Here is a 19,713-nt window from a genome sequence, read left to right as displayed (position 1 = left end):
ACCTGAGACTCCAGGTCCAGGGACTTCCAAGCTCTTCTGGATCAACCTACATGTTAAAAGCAGGGCTGGGAGCTGGAGGCTTCTGGTATTGGCTAATCCCTGCATTAGGGGGCAAATCGTGGGCATATGAGGTAACATGGAACCCTGTAATTCTACAAAGTGCAGAAGCTCCTGATGTCCCTCATGGTGCCCCAGAGCCTGCTCACCAAACATGGAGGCTTCAGTAACATGGCCTTGTCCTGACCTGTGTGCACTCTGCATCCTCACTCTCTACCCCCTGCTTTTCCGGGTTGGAAGTCTCAGGTGTAGGAGGTGCCTACCATAGGCCTCTTCTCTCAGCATTTCAGCATTTTACATTTTATGTAGTTTGTGGTCTTCCTGTGCCATGATATGCACATGGAGAGCAGAGGACACAATGTGGACTCAGTTCTCTACTTTCACCAGATGATCAAACTGAGGCCATGAGGCTGGGTGGCAGAGCCTTTACCTGCTGATCTGTACCCACTTGACCTTCACCAACATCCTTTGCTGTACACAGATATATCAGCCTGTGACCCTCATCCTCCAGACTCTTATGAAGCAAACCCCATAGGTGTGGAGCTCTCATGTTAGCCAGGGCTAAAGAGGAAGGCAGCAAGCCCTTCAGGAACTCTAGAAAAATGTCTATACTGGGACTAAACTCCTGCTGCCATGTAGGGCTACATTTTTCCTTTAAAACAGAAGGATGTGTGGTGGTGGTGGCACAGGCCTTTGATCCTAACACTTGGGAGGCAGAGGCAGACAGATCTCTGTGAATTCTAGGCCAGCTCCCTCTACAGAGCTAGTTCCAGGTCAGCTACACAAAAAAACCCTGTTTCCAAGAGTAAAACAAAGAAAGATAAAGAAGGAAAGAAGAAAGAAAGAAAGAGAGAAAGAAAGAAAGAAAGAAAGAATGAATGAATTTATATTTTGTATACAATGAGATGCCTGCCTGTCTATGCCTGAACCATCATGGTAACTATAACTCTTGTCACATCTTCATTAATTCAAATACTGAAGGCTAAATGGGTAAATCTTAATGACAATACAATGAGGGGGTATGCTGAAGAGATGGTTGGTTTAGTGGCTAAGAGCAGAAGACCAGGGTTCAGTTCCCAGTGCCCACATGGTGGCTCCTATTAGGCTGTAATTGCAGTTCTAGGGAATCAGTCTGGACTTCACGGGCACCACACATACCACATGGTGCACAAGCATTTATTAGGGAAACACTCAGGCCCATAAAAATAAGTAAATAAAATATATGGTTAACAGACACTGTGATTCAGGAAGTTCTTAGTGACTTTGGTTATCATTTCTCTCTCCTGGAGACCTGTCTTCCACATGGCTCGGCCTCCCTGGCTTCTAGGACATTCCCTAGCTCTCTGGAGCATGAAGTACTCAATACCATAAGCCAAGCATTGCAAAGCCATCTGCACCTTCACTGCTACACCTTCTCCATGGCTGTGTCTAAAGGGAGAGACTTGGAATCCCACAGATGCAAGGCCAAACCTGTTGGGCTATGTGAGCCCAGCCACCCAATACTCAGATCTATTCCTGCCCTTGGCTATGGCATGAGGCTCTTAAGACAAATTAATCTGAAGGATCTCAACAGCTATGCTGTTAGACCTCTCATTGCTCTGCCCAACCTACAAGCTCCTTTACTGGCTCAAATTCACACCCGAACTCCTCTCCTGCCTCAGCCACCATCAGCTCTTCTATTCCTCTCCACCTGTGCTCTGAATAATCCACACTAAGGTGGACGTTAACCTCTTGTGGACCTCCAGACGTATGCTTGTGATTACTCTTCATTGGCTGTTTTGTATGGGTAGGCGGGTTCTTCTAGTCTCATGCAGAACACTGCTCACACATTTTGGATCTTACAACACCCTCTTGATTGAGAATCCTGTCTAATGACTGACTGAGCCTTCCATGCCTGAAGTCACCCTCTGTCTCCCAGTCCAAGATGAGAATCCCCACCCTAACCCCATGGTGTCCAGTTTCATCTCAGAAGCTAGGCTCTGCACTACCCAATATCATTTGGATCTCGGTCTCTAATTCTCTGTTAAATCGTTCCTCTCTTCTTTAAAACAAATTCATTTTGTTGTTTATTTTTTGAGACAGGGTTTCTCTGTTTGGCCCTGGCTATTCTGACATGCTCTCTGTATATCAGACTTGTCAGGAAGCCAGATATCTGCCTGCCTCGGCCTCTTAAGCACTGGGATTACTGGATTGTGCCAGCATGTTTAATTAAAATTAATTAGTGGCAGTGCATGTTGGCACATGCCTTTAAATCCATCCGTTGGGAGGTAGAGGCATTGTGAGTTCCAGGACAGCCAGGGCTATAAATTAACACCTTGTCTCAAAGAAAACAAGCCAAAAATGAAACAAAAATGTTGCAATATGGTCTTAGGTATGTAACTGAGTCTGTTCTTGAACTCTGAATCCTCCCACTTTCACTCAGGTGCTAATCAGCAGGCTTCTGTCTTGACTTTCACTGCGCACTCAGGGCTGCCAGGACTGTTACCTCTCCCAGTGTAACTTCTGACTCTCTCATCAGCATCATCACAAAACTCCTGCTAAGAATTAAGGAAACCTGAATTCTAAGGAACAGTCGGAGCTCCAGTATTTCCAAAGCTCACTCTAATACAGATGGATCCTATGCTGCAGTAAAATGGTCACAGCTGGAGGTCTTAATTCCAGGACTTGGGACAGAGGGGTTGGAGGATCTTGAATTCAAGGTTATTTTTATGTTACATTGTTGCTCAAAGCGAGTTGGGCTTCTACAGGATACTGTCTCAAAACTATACCAAACACACCTAAAATGAAACAGAGGAGTTTGAGTGGGAACAGATGGGAAAGCTCGGCACTTTATGGCTAAGCCACCTGCTGCCAGCACCAAAGTCCATGCACAACCCCAATTCTGAGCTGTGTCTGGGACCCCACTTAGGAGCACGCACCAAAGTAGCTCAGATCCAGGGCTTTTGGTCTAAGAGGAATTCAGGCAGTCACACTTTGGATGCCAGTTCTCCAGCTCAACTGCCTGTCAGCCATTCCTCCCAGCTGTGCTCTGAACTCACCCTGTGCCCCGTTCTGATGAATCTGCCATTCTCCATGGGAGTAGCCTTAAGAAGTCCCTCACATCTGAAGCACCACTCTGAGTGCACTAAATACTGCAGGGGAGGGGCGTGGCCAGCAGAGCACCCACCCCTTTCAGCTGTAGAACATTTAGCTCTAGAGTGAGCACTGCTGTGCATTGTGGAACTTAAGCAGTATCCCAGCCTTGGCCTGGGAAGAGCCATTGACACCCACACTTTCTGGGGTGACATTGTCTCCTGAGGATAGAGTCAGGTCAGGAGCAGCAACTGATGTTCACGAGAGACAAACTTTCTTCACCACCTGCCCATGCTGGCCCTAGGATCTGTGCTTTTTGGGTGACATGAGTGCTGAGCCCCCCAGGAGGATGGGTTTTCAGGGGTCAGGTGGTTATTGTCAGTCACCAAAGGTATCCACAAGGATAAGTCATACTGTACTAATTCCCATATTAGATCCCTTCTCATGGGTCACAGAGGCCGTGCTGGGTCCTAAATGTGGACCCAGGTTCCTGCGCACTTTTGAGGAGACTGGTCAGGGCGCAGGCTTCAGGACATTTTGTTTGAATTATTTTGTGGGATTTTATTTTTACTGTTGGGGACAAACCTAGGGCTGCCATGTGCTGGGAAAAGGCTTTGCCACAGCTGTAGATCATCCCTAGTTATAAACTCCTAAATTCTCCCAATCTTGGAACTTTCTAGGTCCCTCACATGATGCAACCTTTGGGGGATTCCTCACATAGAATCATGGGGTGGATTGCATCCCAAAGAGAGACAGTGGGAAATGTTCCCCAGTGTCTGCCTGTGGCTGTGGTGATGAGAGTGCTGACCAGTGGATGGCAGGGCCCATGTGAAACCCTTTTGGTTTCCACTTGAGTGGAATCTTCACCATGCCTTTTTTTTTTTTCTTGAAACACAGGTTGCCCTGGAACTTACAGTCTTCCATCACCCTGACTCAGTTTCCCATGACTGGGATCACTGGCTTAAATTACTATGCCCATCTTTCTTTTTTAGTATTTATAAATCTTTTAAAAGCCAGAAGGATCTAGAATTTAAAATTTTGCGGTCCCAGGCATTTCCAACAGGGGATTCTTGACCTAGGAGTATCCAGACCAGTGTTTATTGTGTGGGTACTTCATTCCCATAACAGCTTATGTTTGACAAAGAGTTCCAAGGTGTGATGTCACTGGGCATCAGGCGGTGTCCCAAATAGCAGCACTGACTCAGGTTGTAATTTAGGCTGGAGAAACTTACTAGGACCCTGGTAATCCTAGCACCCTGGGGCCTCAGATGTCCTTAGTCTGATCTAGCGATGAATCAACTTCTCTTGAGGGTGGATTGGAATTCTAGTCATTGTGAGGCAGGAGCATTAGTATCCTACAGCCACTCTGGGCTCCATAGGAAGACCCTGTTTCAATAGTAAAAGGAGTCTCCTGCAAGTTCTTACTGTCTTCCCTGAGGCCTTCCCGCTGGAGTTAGAATAGCTGTCTCATCAAGTTGAACTAGAGGGCAGAATGTTGGTGCCTTCTATAATGAGGACTAGTGACAGATAGTCTATGTAAATTCTAGAAAGATCTACAGGTATTTATGTCCTGTGCATGGGAATTGCTGGCTTCCCTGTGTCTTTTGCCTTTAATTTGCAGTCCATGGGGCACCTGGGAATGTCCCAAAACCCGGCTGCACACAGGGCTTTCCCATGATTCTCACATGCACCCAGTGATTGCCTGATTGTCATAAGTCTGACAGAGCCACTGTATGCTCTCCTGACACCTGCAGAGAGCACTATATGGGACCCTACTATCCCGACACTGCCCATCAGTGTCTACAATGTCCCTATATGGCACTGAGATGGTCTAAGCTGCTTCCCGCCTATAAGCTGCATCAGAATCTGACCATTCCTAATTTCCTCCTCTCACACCCACACTAGAAGCCCTGTACCCACACTAGCCCCAGCTTGCCTGTTGCCTACTGACATCTCATGGACTCTGCCCCAATCCCCTGCCCTGCCCTGCCCTGCCCTGCCCCACCCTGCCCAGCCCCAATGCCCTGCCCCAATGCCCTGCCCTGCCCCAATCCCCTGCCCTGCCCTGTCCTGCCCTGCCCTACCCAAATCCCCTGCCCTGCCCTGCCCCAATCCCCTGCCCAGCCCTGCCCTGCCCTGCCCCAATCCCCTGCCCTGCCCTGCCCTGCCCTGCCCTGCCCTCACTCAGCTGACATTGTGGACATCTCAGGACAGTCACTGGACAATGGCTGACACACTTGTCTGAAGACTGGAAATGTTTCTCGATCTTGGAGAGGAAAGAAGGACCCTCCAACTACACTGTCCTCTAAGGCAGTTTATTCAGGTGAGGGATGACATGGATTGTTTTGTCTCACGTCACACATGTCAGTAGAAAATATCCTAGGTATTGGATGCCGCAGTTAGCATTAACAGAACAAAGCACATAGTGTTGGGAAGAATAATAAATTATGAGTAGGATTAGAAAACCCCAAGCCTCTTCCAGGTCCTAAGAGGGCAAAAAGTACCACCAAACATAGCATTAATGTGATAGGTTGGTTAAATCTAGTTACTAGATTCTAGTGTGATGCCTGTGACCCTTTGTGTGTCATGCTCAGCTTATAATGACTAGAGGACCTCAGCTTGAGAGTCACCAATGCCTCTCCCTTGCTTCTCCAGCTGCTGAGCATTGACAAGCCCAAATGAGACAGCATCTGTGTGCAGACATACTGGATTATTCTTCTTCACTTTATCTCTCCGAGTCACCTCCACTGACAGTAAGTCAGTTTAATTCCATAAATTTGAAATGAGTCACGTGGAACATATACTTTCTCAATACAATCACAGATTTCCATGTAAAAGGTGAAACATGAACTGTCCCACCTAAGCTCTGGGCTTGCACAGACCTGCTGTGCAAAAGAAACATGTGTCACAGCTGCAGTCTGCATTCACTATGGATGCTCTTGAGGACCTCCCTAAGCTGCATAGATTAAGATAATTATCTTGCTTTCTATCAAAAGAATTCATTATGCCAAGTTGGCCTGTAGAAGGAGGCTAGTCTCTTCAGTATTTTATCAGATGTGCTTAATGTATATAATCACCGATAGTAAGTGAAAGATCTGTTTGGAATTAAAACTGAGTGATGCTGGAGGATGATCCTGAATGCACAATGAGCAGTGGAGGCACCAGAGCCCGGTGTGGATGCCTAGCAGCCTACCACATTGAGCAGGCACCGCTCAACCACCTGTACATACACATCTCCTGAGATCTCTCTCCTTAATGGGAGATGATGGCGTCCATCTAGTAGAGCACATGCCCTGGAAGGACAAAAGCTACCTACAGGAGCTGTGGTGATGACTCCCAGGTTAGAGCATCTGCTGCTCTCTCAGAAGAACCACATGGTCCCTAACAATCATCTATAACGGGGAATGCTATTCCCTCTTTTGGATCATGAGGGAAATGCACTGACGAGTGCATACATACATCCATACATTTGAAAAAAAAAGATCCATTGAGTTACATGATAAAAATAAATATAATCAGCAACAATAAAAAACACAGCATATGAATGATCAAGTGAAACAGCACCTATAAAAACCTATTTCCCAAAATGACGTTGATGGTCATTATCTTTGTGGTTTAATACTAATGCTGTATTGTAAGAAAAACTGAGGCACATGGTTCTCCATTAGGATTATTCTATATTCCTTTGTGAAAATTGTCATTTTTTCTGCAGCTCTACAGGCATGAGTGTGTGTTACTCAATATCTGGTGCACACAGTCAATAAGGAATGTGTGTTGTAGACTGATATAGACTAGGATGAGCAGAATACATGACAGCATGGATACAGTATGTCAGTGATTACATCATAAAGTGTGTGTTCATAAAAAAAGTCACATTATCCACACAAAAGACACTATCACCCTGTGTACCCCTTTGTGGCTTTGAATTCCCTATTTACCCATGCTGCCTGGACCATGCAAAGATCCATATCCAGCTGTCAGTTCTAAGTCTACAGGAGTGGAAAGGACCCTTGAATAAGATGGTCTTAAGAGTCAAGAGCTACAAATCAATTTTTATTCATAAGGAATACAATTAACAAAAAACAGGCATAAAATGAACAACTAAAATGGTATAAAAAATGAAAAACAGTAACAAGAATATATAACTATGAAATAACAAAAAGAAAACTTCAATGAAAATCATAACCAAAAATATTTCTTAACAGCATTTTCTTAATGAACATTTAGAAACACAGTTGTAGTGCTGTTTCTCCTCTAGGACAAGACGTCAAGGCAGTCCCCTCAGATGTCTCTCAAATGGTGTTGTCGGTATGAGAAAGGAGAAAGACCTCAACCAGACAGGCTGGCATACGGATACATAAATGTAGGGTCTCTAAACATTGAGGAAATTATCTGAGAAGAAGAATATTCACCCACAAAAAGTCTTTGAATGTTGAGGATTGTCATCAGCAGGGAACTCCTGAGAAAGAAACTCACTCTTCAGGGGGCTGTCTTCCTGGGATCCGTCCTATTCCATGTCTCCTGCAGTTTCTGAGGCCTGGGAGGAGAAGGCAGCTATTAAGACACGGATTTGGTGGGGACTCGCATACCAGCTGTCAAGTTGCTGCCTTCAGTCATGTGATATGTTATTCCTCTGTCACCATTTCTGGACTGCAGTTTCAAAAAGGGCAGAGAAGTATAATTGCGCATAATTCAGTTTCTGAAGAGTGGTTAACATCCCAGCATACTTGTGCATACACAGAGCAATGAATAACTCTATCACATGAGGTGGGTGACTGACTGGGTGTGGGGAGATTAGAAAGGTGATAGGGGAAGCAAAGATGTATCCAATAGGCAAATGGTATCAGACATTGTTAATCTGACTCAGCTGCTTGTTCCTACCACATTTTGCTGGGTCTGGAGGTTGCTGGTCTTCTCCTGTTCGTCTTCAGCATTCGGGTTCAAAACAAACAAATATCGCTGTACCTCCTTGCTCTCCTGCTTCAATGTGACCAACTTCTTCTTCATACATGCCTGGTCCATCAGGAGCCGGCTGTGCAGGTTGCTGGAAACACACTCTGCATAGTAAGATCCTGAAGCCTCTTCCTCCCATTCCAACTGCCAAATCCCACAGACTCCACCAGGACCCAGATACCCATAAAGACTTCATAGAATACATCTCCATACATGTAAGGCTGCTGCACAAACAGCAAACGGCCAATCCAGGGAAGAATAAATTGTTTCTGTGACCCAAGCACCAATAAGAGTCCATGTCTCTCCAAAAGAACAAGGGATCTACAAATACCCATGAGAGCCCAATGCATCGGGCATCATCAATTAGTAGGCAGTAAACAAACACAAGAGGACAGTAGAACAAAGGGAGGTCATGCAAACCATGTGGTCCACACATTGAGCTTTGTTAAACCTGGTATGACCCCAGAGCCGCAGGTTGGCCTAATAACACTCTGATGCCTGAATCAGTGTAGTTCTCTCCAGAGCCTTCTAAAGATGCATAGACACTGTGGTGATAAGTAACAGTCTCTTATGGAACTGAAACTGAGTCCAAAAGACCCACGGCACAGTGATATTTAAACAGCAGAAGACATGGACCCAGAGCTGCAGACCCTCCAGTCCAGAACAAAGAGAGGCAGACATGGCCATTCCACAAGTGATGGGCCCTTCTGACCAGTACTTACCGATAGAAGTTAATCTCCTTCTTGAGCTCCTGAAATTTCTCACGATGTTCAATGTTCTTTGTGTCTAAGTTGTGCAGTAATGACATGACCTCTTTCTCCTTTATCTTCAAGTTTTCATAAAATGGATTTGGCCTGAAGTAGGGGCTGGCCCCAGGAAGATAGAACCCAATGAACATCGAGGTTTAGGATTATATGAACTCAGGCTGTGTCCTGTACTACCCCAGCCCTGGAAGGACACTTTCTGAATTCTACATATTTGGATCTTCTTCAGCTTCAGAAACTTGGAATTGTGTGCCCAGGACAACAGAAGCTAAGCACCCAGATAAAGGGTTCCCTGGCTCACTTTTTTCAATCAGGAGGGCTGGATCTGCATTTAAACCTGTTAATGCTGTCAAGAGCCTAGGCCACAGAGCTTACCCAAACACACACACACACACACACACACACACACACACACACACACACACACACATCCAGAAACCTCTGATTTCATTTAACCTGTTTTGACAAGTGGAATGCTACAAGCCGAATAACTAATATTCTAGAGGCAGACAGTACACATAATTCTGGAGATGAGACCAGATATTGCCACAAACTTATAATCTGCCCAAGGCATACAAATGTATAGACAAATGTGACCACACAGGCAAAGAACTGTGCTGTTGAAAGTGGGGCTTCCAAAATAAAGCACTTACACCTCCATGAAACTATTACACAGGTAAATCCTGAGGTCAAAAACAGACCCCTAAATTCCAAGGGTGGAGGGACACAGAAACATATAAAAGTTGTGCATATGCATGCAGACCTGTGCACACACAGACACACAAACGGGGACACACCCACAAGAAAAGAAAAGTAAACCGACTCAGAGCATGAGAAAGAGAGACAAATATGGAAAGAGCACAATGAGAATCAGTAGAAATGTATGCACCATTACTGTCTCAGAGTGTAGGGTACACAGACAAGAAGGAACAGGCCTGAGCCTCAGCCCTTCTAGTTAAGCATTGATATGAACAATGTGGGACCTGTCACCTAAGGGTGCTGCCAGGAGATGATAGCGTTCAGTCACCTTCCTAGCAAGTACAAACACTCTCCACAAACTCACAGCACCTAGAACCTTGCAAAGCTACCACCTGTCAAGGGCTTTCCAATTGTACACTGGGAACTCATGCTCCAGTGACTTTATCCCTGAATTCTTCACTCAGATCACAAGTTCAGATTTTCAACAGGCTGAATCAGAGAGTCCATTTCCAAACTCACTCCTCAGTAAGGGTCAGGTTCTGAATCTCCTCTCTATGGGAGATGAGGTTTAGAACAAGGTCGTTTGTTTGGAGCAATGCATACCTCTTGTTCATGGATCCACTGTCACATAAAGGAGGCGATCTGTCAGCTCATTTCTCTCCTTGGTAGTTAGCTCCAGTTCTTTATTCAGTCTCTCCTCTTCCTCGTTGGCCTGCACCTTGTTTAGAACATTTTCAGGGGATGACGTCTGTCTGCAGGCCTCTGTAGGTAGAAGAACACAAGTGAACCCGCATGGGGCGAATGCATAGAGCATACACAGACCACAGTGAGGTCCAAACAATAGAACATGCTTGGAAGACAGTGTCACTGCAAGGAGTTTGGTCTATGTGTAAGAGGCATCCTAAGTGGATCACAGTTCCCCCACTACTATATAGAGACCAAGAGATGTAAGCAGCCAGGTGTTCCCTATGCCTGCCCACACAGGCTTACAAGTACCAGAGAGATGCCTTGTCCAGGATTATTATCAGGTACGCAGGCTACAACCTGGTTTCAGGACCCTCACCCCTCTGGTTTCAGAAGTCAGATCATCAATTCAGCATCCACAATGACTTGATTGATCAGGGATACTCAGATATCCTACACTGTTACTCTAGTCCAATAACTTTGCATTAAAATGTCATGTAGGGGGAGGACATGGTCAACAGACTTATTAATTACCCCTACTGAAATGACAAATGCCCCAGAAGTGTCAGTAGGTTACAGGCTCTTTCTCTACCTGCCCCATATAGTTTGGCTACTGTAGAAAAATATCTTCCACACAGAACCTCTAATATATGAAGGTAAGATTGGCCCCGTCAGCCAGAGGTAGTCAGAGGAGTTCTAAGAATATAAGGTCATGGCCAGGAGCACAGTTCTCTCCCTCTTACTACTGTCAGATAGTCACTGAATTTAAAGAAGCAATGAAAGTGAAGTACATTGATGCCATGTTTAATTCAGAAAAGTTATAACCTCCATGACTCCTGATGGTGTTATTATATCAATTTAACATACCGAATGCACTGTAAAAGTAAAGACTAGAAGTTCACCCAATAATAGCATAGGCATTGCCATATCCTCCATGTGGTTATGGAGAAACTAATGATGTAAAAACCTTGACTTTCAGGAATTGTGATAATCATGGAATTCAATATCTGTGGAGATGTTCCAGTGGTTGTGGCCCATTACTAAAAAGGCCAGCGGAAGACCCCCCACACACACCCCTGACAGGAAGCTCAACATACACTGCCCAGAACTTACTCCACATTCCCCATGTCCTGTGTCCATCATTACCTTTAGGTTTCGTTTGCGTCACTCTAGACTCTTCTCTATCAACATCAACTCTCCCAAAGCGCCTACAAAGACGGGCAAACATGTCTATGGATATATCCTTTGGACACTAAGAGAAAAAGTAGGGAATTGGTTGTCACAACGATACTGGTGACATCACAGGGATTCCAAGAAGTCTCTAGGAGACAATAGAATGTCCCCGAAGGGTCTGCTGATGTCATGGAGAACAGACTTTGCCTCCCTGCTAATGTTCTCCCTGTACTGAGCAAAAGCTTATGGACCTTTTTCAGGGGACTTCCCTGTGGCATAGCCACTGAGCACCACATGCTTCCAAAGCCAAATTTGGCTCTAGGCTTGATTGGAAAAACCTAAGTCATTGCTATGTATCTAAATGAGTGCTTCCTCCCCAATCCCTGCACAGAAATGTTTCATCCTACCTCAAATTCTCCTCAGTCAGCAATATTACCCATTAAAGATTACTGAGAAATCACACCAGTTCCTATAAGTAGCCAAAGAGGTCTCCTGTCTCATCATGTGCAGGCGCATGAAATCACACCCAGAAATAGCCTGTAGGGTAGGTTGCAATGTGGGTGTGTGTTATAGGTACAACCTGAAGCTTTGTGCTTAACATTTGACAGTTGCCACCAGATTCCTTAGGAGAAAGAATTGCACTCATTATGGTCCTGGCAACAATGTGGTGATCTGTTAGGAGAGGAAACTGAAATATTGGATCCACCAGTGAATACACCCTCAGGCTGAGTGTGGGGCTCTCCTCTTTGCACTTAAGTTACCAAAGTAGGATTGCTTACAGGCCTGTCTAAGCTATAACGTGTGATTTCATCTGAAAAATAAAATAGTCAGCAGATGTGTGTGTGTGTGTGGGGGTGCAACCAAAGGAGTAGGACAAGCCTAGAGACATAACTCAGTGGACAGAGTAAGAAACAAGCATCTTCACTCCTGTTTCATGGATCACCCCACAAAACACAAAAGCATCTATCCTACATAAAAAAAAAAAAACCAAGTTATTTTATTGAATGCATACACTAATACTGTTTGTAGTATTAGTGGCAAAGCTCAGATTTTGGGGGCAGATACATGACTTGAACTATCTTCCTGACAACATATAAAGCAATGAATAAATAAATAAATAAATAAATAAATAAATAAATAAGAAAAAAAAACACAAAAATAAAAAACACAAAAAGCACAAGCCTCTCATGTGAAGTTACAGAAGAGTGATCCAGTGGTCACTTCTGACCAGGCCATTTTAGCTATGACAGTGCATAGTGACCCTTAATTTGATGGGTCCTATATAAAGCTTTGTGCAATATTGTCATTTTAACAAACCTCATCCAGAACATACATAACGACAAAGGATATGACTGCCATGTCCTTGCTGTGTATCAAGTTATTTTTCTGTGTCCTTGATTGTCAGGCATATTACACCAACAATCTGAGATGGCTGGTAGACTTGGAAGAAAGTGGATATGAAAGATCCCTGTTTGATATCAGTACAGCCATTTCTTAAGCATGAGAATCTTTTAAGCTGGCCCTCGCTTAGTCCCTAGACGTTAGACAATAGACCAGAAAGTACAGAAAGCACATTCCCACCCACTCTCTAGGAAGCTGCCCGACCATAAGAACGGAGGGTATAGAACATATTTACTGCAGGGCAATTACAAGACAGGAAACATCTCTGGGAAGCTCTCTGACCACTATAGAAGTGAGATGTCCTTGGTACTGAATGCAGCTGTGCTATAGGCTGACATCGCTATAGCCTTGTCCTGGGAACTCCAGAACAGAAACACCTGCCAAGACAGATATCCTTGGTCATTGTCCTGGGAACCCCAGGATAAGAAAACATATATCAAGTCAGACGTCCTTGGTACTGAAATAGCTGCATTGATGTGGTTACGGCCTTATCCCAGGAATTCCAGGACGAGAAACATCTACCTAGTTATCCTTTGCACCGAAATAGCTGAGCTAATGAAACTGTGTGATCATAAATGACTGTTTAAGCTGTACATTTCTGTTGTTTGAGGCTCCTCACATCCCTCCTGCGTTAGGACCGTGTCGAGCCCCAGTGCATTGGTATCCCAAAGTAAACCTCTTGTTTTTACATCAAGACTGAGTCCTCTGTGTTCATGGGGTGGTGATTGTCCTCAGGACTGGAGCGAGAGTCTCCTCTATCGGAGGGTCTTTCAGATAAAGCTATAGTTGTGGGTTACACACCTCAATTCTCATTGGCTAATGCTGTCCTCACAGTCCTTGGAGGCCCCTTTGTAAGACTACCTGTTGGAAAGTAGAAGCAGCTTTATTTGAGCTCAAAGTGAACCTGACGAGCAACGTAGAGAACAAGATGGGGTAATTGAGAACCTGTCTAAAACCAGCACAGAAACCCACCCTTCATTCAAAGCATCATCTACCAATTCTTGAATTTTTACCATTCTCTACCAACCAGTCTTTCATTCAGGAAAGGTAGAAAAAAATTGGAAATGATCTTTTTATTCTAAGGATCTTGATCTGTCTTTCCTTTGGTCCACGTTAAGAACAAATGAAATGGGTATCACCATCTGAACAACTTAGTATCACCTACTCAGCATTTCTAGCCTAATACTGTGCCTATGGCAATCTCAAGCTTCCCTGACTGAGTGTTGCTGCCCCAGCAAGAAGAATGAAGAACTGAGGTCAAACCCCACTGAACCTTTCAAGGGGTTAGAAGAAAGCCATCAGAGATACTGCACTTCTTTGTCCTTAGATTAAATCAAGATGATACAACGTGAATCTATTGGGCTAACCAACCATACATCTTCCTCACAACCCCACCTATCTGAGTTCATTGCTTGGCAGAATTCATGCTCCACCATCCTAGATATTTCTTGATTCATTGCTGCCTAGGGCCAGGTTTCCTGAGTTTTGTTTTTTATAGAATTGGGTGTAGTCAATCATAGTTGCCCTCTGTAAGAAATGACAAATATCTATAATAACTGACCACACTGGAATTGTGTATACAAGTACAGTAGTGGAAAATTCAGCATAACCGAGGAGTGGGAAATCACCACTGTGTCCTGGCCTTTCTCTGCCCATATCACAGCTCACTGGCGGCTGGGGCAAACCTTGAGTTCCTCTGTAGAAACAGAGTGAGGATGAATGGACACTGAGCAGGCAGAGCAACACAGCTGAGGCAACTCAATTCCAGCAACACATGCATTATTTTTTCCCATCTTAACAGCTCCTTTTGAGGACATGTCCCCACACCTAGCTTAAACACAGCAATTTTCATACATGCTAGCCTGCTATTTCATATTGTTGCTGTAATACGCCTCCACATCATAGATTTCAAAAAAGAAAGAAAATAAACCTGACACTGAGAAGGGTGATGCTTGTCAACATCTAGTGTGTTGGGGGCCCAGGTACGGTCACAAATAACCAGGACACAGGGGATGCAGAGCAAAGGCAGATGCAACTGCATGCAGCTGCAAGCTTATTAACCCTTATACAGGCATGAATATGCATTACCTCACTTTCCCTTTTGGCGAGATATAATAAGATCGTTATTCCCATGATACCAGGAACAACCGAGGCAAGACTAGGCAAAGAAGTAAGACTAAGCAAAGACTTCTTCTTAAAATATCTGTATAGCAAATCACCCCTCTTCCTAGTATCACAATATCCTTGTCATAACCCAGAGACCATGAGAGCCGCTTCCACAAAAAACGGACACAGTACAGCATAGTGTAAGGTAAAGTGAGAAAAACATTTTCTTCTCAAGGGCAGCATTGCAGCCCCTGCTTGCATCTCTCAGCTGTCTTTCCTTGATCCTGTCTGGGAAGTGTCTCTCAGTGACTCCACAATTTCTCTCTTTGTCCTTTTGTTTTCAAAGTAACACTTTCTATAACACAGCTAAATGTCCTTGAAGGGGTTTAATCATGCAAAAAGAAAGCAATATAATAAATAATGTATGCAACCTTTAATGAGTGTATCTATTTTCTTAGGGGTATTATTCAGATACCTTCCCAGATCTGGATTTAACTTTGGTAATTGTTATCTGTCTACAAAATCAACAATATCGAATAAATATTCCAGTTTTCTGGCGTAAAGTCCTCGGGAGTAAGAACTAATGATTTTGGAATTTGCTCGGTGTCTATTGTTATGTCCCTCATTTCATTTCTGATTTTTAATTCATGTATTGTCTCTCTTGTGCATTGTTAGTTTGAGGAAGGGGTTGTCTCTCTTGTGGATCTTCTCAAAAAATAAAGAGGAAGAAAAGAAAAAGACAGCTCTTGCTTTCCTTGACTTTGTATTTTTCTCTTTGTTTCTAAAGGCTTGATTTCAACCCTGAGTTTATTGCCCTTCATCAGATCCTACCAGACTCTCTATGGGATGAGGCTTTGTCTCACTTGGTAACAGCAGCATGGAATAAATGAAGCTTCTGCTGATCTCTGTTGTGGTGTTGCACATCACAATCTCACTGAAAACCATGCATAGCCTGGTTTTAGGCTCTATTAAAGCAGCCCAGTATTTCAGTGTTATCTGCAAGGTGCCATGGAACGGTAGTAACATAATTCTGCATGCACATCAACAGGTTTCTCCACGGTCTTCTGGGTTATTTGATAATAATTTATAGTGAGTTCATGGATGAACACACACACACACTCACACACACACACACACACACACTTTACTGACATGGTGCATATTCTTTGCACACCAAAAATAAAGTGAGCGTTACTGAAAATGCACCAATAATGGAATCGAAGGAGGGAGCTGTGGGGAAGCTGGGGCTTAGAGTTACTTAAAAGACCCAATGCAGATTCTCCTTCTATTGGAGGAGAAACTTGATAGACAGTGTGGTTCTTTATTTTCTTTCTCTAGAGCACACAGGACTAGGGTGGCAGCTAGGGCTTTGAGTGTGTTTGGCAGGTACTGTAGCACTGAATTAAATCCTAGGGCTGGAACCCTATTAATCATCTACAACAATTACAGGGCAGGCTGTATGACGACACTCAGCTGACAATGTGGACATCTCAAGACAGTCACTGGACAATGGCTGACACACTTGTCTGAAGACTGGAAATGTTTCTCGATCTTGGAGAGGAAAGAAGGACCCTCCAACTACACTGTCCTCTAAGGACGTTTATTCAGGTGAGGGATGACAGGGACTGTTTTGTCTCATGTCACAAATGTCAGTAGAAAATATCCTAGGTATTGGATGCCGCTGTTAGCATTAACAGAACAAAGCCCATAGTGTTGGGAAGATTAATAAATTATGAGTAGGATTAGAAAACCCCAAGCCTCTTCCAGGTTCTAGGAGAGCAAAAAAAAAAAAAAATACCAAGAAATACAGCATTAATGTGATAGTTTGGTTAAATCTAGTTACTAGTTTCTATTGTGATACCTATTGTCAGTGCCTGCGCCGACAGTGTGTGAATATCGGGTGTAGGTTTGTGGGGGTGAAAGAAAACACGTACACGGGTCACCCCTTTTTAGCGAGTGCCACCAAGGCTTTACTGAGATCTCCTTATATACCAGAGGCAAAAGCCCTGGAATAACAACAAGGCAGGTGAAAATCCCCAACCAGGAAAATAGGACAAGTCTATGTGGTGAAAGTTCCAGCCCAATCAGGGGCATAAACAGCTTCTTAAAAACAAGAAGCAGGAAAGCTCAGTGGGGAGGAAGGGTGCCATGGAAAATCCCAGCCCCAAATCAGGGGCTAAGAGCAGCTGTCAAAGGTGTAAACAATTTCTTGCTATAGCAGGCTGAAAGGCTCAGCAAGGGGGCAGGGAAACACCAAGGTAGGGCCCAACAGGAGCCTTCACTGGTGGCTCTAATGTTTCACTTTCCTCTGCCAACTGGCCTCCACACTGTTTCTAGCACCATAATGATTTCAAGTCTTCCTCCTAAGGAATTTTGTGGCAACCATTGAATGCTAAGCACAAGGCTTCATGAGTGTTCCCCTAACACACACCCATGTTGCAACCTTCCATGCAGGCTATTTCTTGATGTGATTTCAAGCACCTGTACATAATAAGACAGGAGAACATTTTGATTGCATATTCAAACTGGTATTATTTCTCAGGAATTTTTAATGGCTAATATTGGTGAAGGAGGATAATTTAAGTTAGGATGAGACATTTTTGGGCAGGATTTGGAAGGAAACATTCATTTAGATGCATAGGAATTACTAAGGTTTTTATAATCAAGCCTTGAGGAAAATTTGGCTTTGGAAGCAGGAGATGCTCAGTGGCTCTGCCCCGGGAAAGTCTCCTGGAAAGGACACCTCAGCTCATGCTCAGTACAGGGAGAACATTAGCAGGGAGGCAAAGTCTGCTCCCCATGACATCAGCTGTCCCTTCTTGGACATTCTATTGTCTCCTAGAGAGTTCTTGGCGTCCTCTGCTATGTCACCAATGTTGTAGTGACAACCAGTGCCCTAGTTTGTCTCAGTCCGAGTCTGGCAGATACATCCTAAGACATGTTTTCCAGTCTTAGAAGTGTTTTGGGAGGGGGGATGTCGATTGTGGAGAGACTAGGGTGAAGGAGTCTGACCTTTCGTCTCAAAGAAATGATGGACAAGGAAGTGGTTCTGGGGAATGTGGAGTAAGTTCCTGGCAGGGTCTTTTGAGCTTTCTGTGGAGGCGGGGGCGGGGGGGAGGGAGGGTGGGGGTCCTGCAAGCTTAAGCTGACCTTTCTAGCAATTGGCCACAACAACTGGAGCATCTGCAAAGGAATTGAATTTCCATGAATATCACAATTCCTGAAAGTCATGGATTTCAGAACATTAATTTTCCCATCCCCAAAGAAAGGATATGGTAAGGCCAATGCTACTATTCTGTGAACTTCTGGCCTTTACTTTTAAAGTTGATTTGTGGCTTGTTTTTTGTTTGTTTATTTATTTATTTAGTTGGTAATATTATTTATTGCCAAAGTCAAACATCTGGGTTACATCCTGGGACCCACATGACAGAAGGAGAGAAATGGCTCCTGAAAGTTGTTTGGTCATGTGCTGCAACACACACACACACACACACACACACACACACACACACACACACACTCATACTCATACTCACAGTCATACACACACAAACTTTAAAGCAAAAGTAATTTTTCTTAGAGTCTGATATAATTGGTTCTAATAAAAAGACAGCCTTGGGTGTAGTTACTATATAATTAAATAGTACTCATGCTCTCAGGCAAAGAGTTTAAAGTTTATAGGTACCTAATAAACTAGCATTGGGACATATGAAGTTCATTTAAATGTTCAGTAGAAATACAAAGAATAGCTCATTTAATTTGTTAAAAGTGAAAGCATACATAATTCTGAAGGTTTTTATACTAGTTTTATTATACATGTAACTATGAACGGAAAACATACATACTTGGTCAATGAAATGAGGAAGAGTGATTTAATGAACAGAAAAATGGATGGTACTTCAAAACTTCCGTGATTACATATTATCTATTTAATTCCCTCCACAATAGCAAGAAACAGACATTGTTATTTATGCAACATTACAGATACTGAAACCGAGAAAATGATTGTTTGGCCTGATTTTCTGAGCTTCCTTAAAGATATAGTTAATTGACAGAGCTGTGGTTTAAAATTAGGGTCCATATTCTTCTGTTTTAAATGTGTGCCTTTTCTTTCTATTTTTTTCTCCATCTTTATTAAATGGGTATTTCTTATTTACATTTCAATTGTTATTACCATTCTGGGTTTCCAGGCAAACAACCCCCTAACCCCTCCCCCTCCCCTTCTCTATGGGTGTTCCCCTCCCCATCCTCCTCCCAATACCGCCCTCCCCCCCAACAATCCCCTTCACTGGGGGTTCACTCTTGGCAGGACCAAGGGCTTCCCTTTTATTTCTAGTGGGTGCTGCTCTCCCTGCTCCGTGGGAAGTGGATGGGGGGAAGGCCCGGGCCTGAGGTGAGTTGGAACTGGGGTAGAAAGGCATAGGGCCTCCTAGGTGAGAATGCCAAACCACCACTGCTGCTGCAGCCACCATGGAGAAGCCCTTGTTCCTGCTGCAGGGAGGAGAGTCTGGTGGCCACAAGATGGCTGAAGGGGAGCTGAGAGTGGACAGCTTCATCACCCGCCTGCTGGAGGCATGAGGATATCGTCCGGGAAAAATTGTGCAGATAACTGAAGCAGAAGTCCGAGGGCTGTGTATCACGTCTCGTGAAATCTTTCTTAGCCAGCCAACAGCTGTGAACACAGGTTTCTTTTGGAGAGCAGGCCTGTGCAGGCCCAGAACCTAGGTGGGACAGTTCAAGCTACCCTTTTTCCATGGCCAATCTCAGATCATATTCAGAAAGTATTTCTTGGGCTAAAGAGATG

Source organism: Rattus norvegicus, chromosome 19 (genome assembly GCF_036323735.1).
Source record: "Rattus norvegicus strain BN/NHsdMcwi chromosome 19, GRCr8, whole genome shotgun sequence".
NCBI classification, from domain to species: domain Eukaryota; kingdom Metazoa; phylum Chordata; class Mammalia; order Rodentia; family Muridae; genus Rattus; species Rattus norvegicus.
This window is presented reverse-complemented; position numbering follows the sequence as displayed.